This window comes from Cyprinodon variegatus, unplaced genomic scaffold (genome assembly GCF_000732505.1).
Source record: "Cyprinodon variegatus isolate N-32 unplaced genomic scaffold, C_variegatus-1.0 Scaffold592, whole genome shotgun sequence".
Taxonomy (NCBI): domain Eukaryota; kingdom Metazoa; phylum Chordata; class Actinopteri; order Cyprinodontiformes; family Cyprinodontidae; genus Cyprinodon; species Cyprinodon variegatus.
Genome location: NW_015151045.1, coordinates 408,949 through 411,555, shown reverse-complemented (window position 1 = coordinate 411,555; position 2,607 = coordinate 408,949). Strand labels below are relative to the sequence as shown.

Genomic DNA, 2,607 nt, shown 5'->3' with positions numbered 1-2,607 from the left:
TAATAACAATTAAAAAATAAATAATGAATAATTATTAACTGATTATTAACTGATTATTAACTGATTATTAACTGGTTATTAACTACAGACTTAGTTTTATTTAAACTGCAGAATAATTATTCATTATTTCAAACCAATTTCTCTCTTTTAAAGGATCCTGATCCAGTCCTGGTTTTCCTGCCTGCTCTGCTCTAATGAGCAGGGTGGAGCCTCCTCCTCCTCCTCCTCCTCCTCCTCCTCCTGTCCCTCCTCCCTGCAGGCTCAGACACACTGGATCAGCGCCTCCTCAATCCCAGGGAGCAGAGCAGAAGGTAAACATTGGTCGGACCTTCTCCTCAGACAGTAACCGGGCCTCCTGTCCCATCAGAACCAGAACCTCCATCTCCAGCCAGCAGCTCCTCCTGCAGGAGGTCCTTCTACTGGAGGAGACGACCTCTGACCTGCTGGGGCCTGAAGACGGAGTACCTGACTGCTCCATGAACATGTTCTGGGTCTGAGCAGAAGGAGGATCTTTGGTGTTAGACTTCAGGTCTCCTCTTCCTCCTCCTCCTCCTCCTCCTCCCCCTCCTCCTCCGTTTTTTCAAAGATCAAACAGTTTCATCCCGTTAGAAGGTGCAGCAGGCAGACATCAAACACCTCCTGACGAGTTCAACCCTTCTTCCATTTTCCACCCTCCTCCCTGCTCCTCCTCCCTCCTCCTCCTCCTCTTCAGCTCCTCCTTCTCTTCCTTCTCTTCTTCCCTTTATGTTCTGCTCCACATCCTCCCTCCCTCTAAGGAGAGGAAACCTTCTCCCACCCATCAGACCTCCTCCTCCATCTAGGTCAGTGTTCCTGACCGTCGGCCATGTTTTGCTCCTTCAGAGGAGCCTCCTCCTGCGGCTCTCCTCTATAATCGGGGGCATCAGGAGCTCAGAACCCGTCTGTCGGGTTCCATCTTTCTTCAATGGAAGGTGAAACGGATCAGAACTTCTGCAGATTCTTGTGTGACACCACATTCCTCAGCCTTAGATCCTGCTCAGGTTTATCTGCTGACCTTTGACCCCCGCCACCACATGGCTGATCCCTGGTCTGAGTGGTTCATTACAGAGGGGAGGGTCCGAACAGACACCTCCTCTGCTCGGGGTTAAAATAAAATCACAAAGTCTCAATATTATGAGAGTAGGGCCATAAAATGACAAGAATAAAGTCAGAGTGTCAATAAATTCAAAAACTATGGTAATAAAGTCCTGCAGTGATTATTCCATCTCCTCAGTGCTAAAATAGCCTGGAGCTGAACCAGATCAGCAGGCGACTAATGAACCCACCAAAGACGTCCTTATCTGGACCAGCAGCCTCACATGAGAACCTGAAGGACTGAATGCATGGGGGGGGGGGGCTGATGATGTCAGAGCTACTGCAAGAACTGGACTTCACTGCAACTGATCTCACAGGAAAGCAAAGATCTAAAACCAGACGCTGCAGCCGCCATGTCTCTGTGCGACCAGATATGAACAGAAGCTTCATCATTTCCGAAAATGATAAGCTGGATTATCGGCCATTTTAGTTTATGAAACAAACGGCGAGGAACAGTTGAAAAGCTACCTTTAACTCATCACTTCATACAAGCATTCAGCAATGGTTGCTGTCTCTACAGGCAGTCCCTGAAGCACCGCCCGTCCTGCACATGCGCAGAAAAAATATATATATGTCTAAAATTACTAATTTCTATCCTCAACTCACCTAAGAATGCTAATACACATCTTTAAAAATGATTTATGATTTTTCTGAGATATTTTTGATGTTTTTTCCATTTTCTTCATCAAACAGCTTCTCATGTTCAGAGCAGTAAATCTGATTAAACCGTTTATCTGCAGTCTAGTTGTTTCTTTCTTTATATTACCACTATAAACCATAATGTTAACATGAAAGGAAAACATTAAACTATAAAAGACTAGATTTATGTTTGAATCCAAAGCTGATAAAGTTAGCTCCTGGAATTAGCGTAGCATCCCATTTCCTCTACAGATCAGGAACAGAAAGGATTTAAATGTTTTTATTTTCTCAGGAAATACATTATTAACCTTTAATATATTATATTTTAGTACGCTGACTGTTTCTAAGGAGGGAAAACTTAATTTAGGACTTTTTTTACAAACTAAACTGGAGGCGCTCCGGATGTATATCTGGAAGTGTGAATGAGCTAATCAGGTAGCGACGGTCGCTAAAACCAGCGTTAGCATCTGATGCTAAGCTCTGAAGCTTGTATTGACTCCGCCCTCCTCCTTTCATACGAACCAATGAAACCATCAGATCATTTAATGTCTGCATCAGTAGAAACTCATCAGCTCCACATGATCTGATCCTTTCTTTCAGGATTGCTGATAAAACAAGCTCTGCTTTGGAAGCAATCCCTCATTGGCCACTGCGTCTGATTAGGGGTTCCAACCAGCTCTATGCTGGGGTTCCTATCAGCTGCTGTTAAATAAGGCCTGACTACTGCTCCCTGGTGGAGGAACATGGTAGAGCTGCTGCATCTAGAGAGGAATCTAGTTTAACTTCAGTTCCTTCCTGCTTCGACTGATTCATTTCTGCTTCCTTAAACAGAATAGAGTTTCTATAATAGAGCTA

General features: G+C 44.3%; 1 protein-coding gene across 3 annotated transcripts in view; it reads right to left on the bottom strand.

Annotated features, from left to right (window-relative positions):
- LOC107096020 (arf-GAP with GTPase, ANK repeat and PH domain-containing protein 1-like) overlaps positions 1–2,607 on the bottom strand; it is a 91,294-nt gene that overhangs the window by 73,858 nt on the left and 14,829 nt on the right. The window lies entirely within an intron of this gene.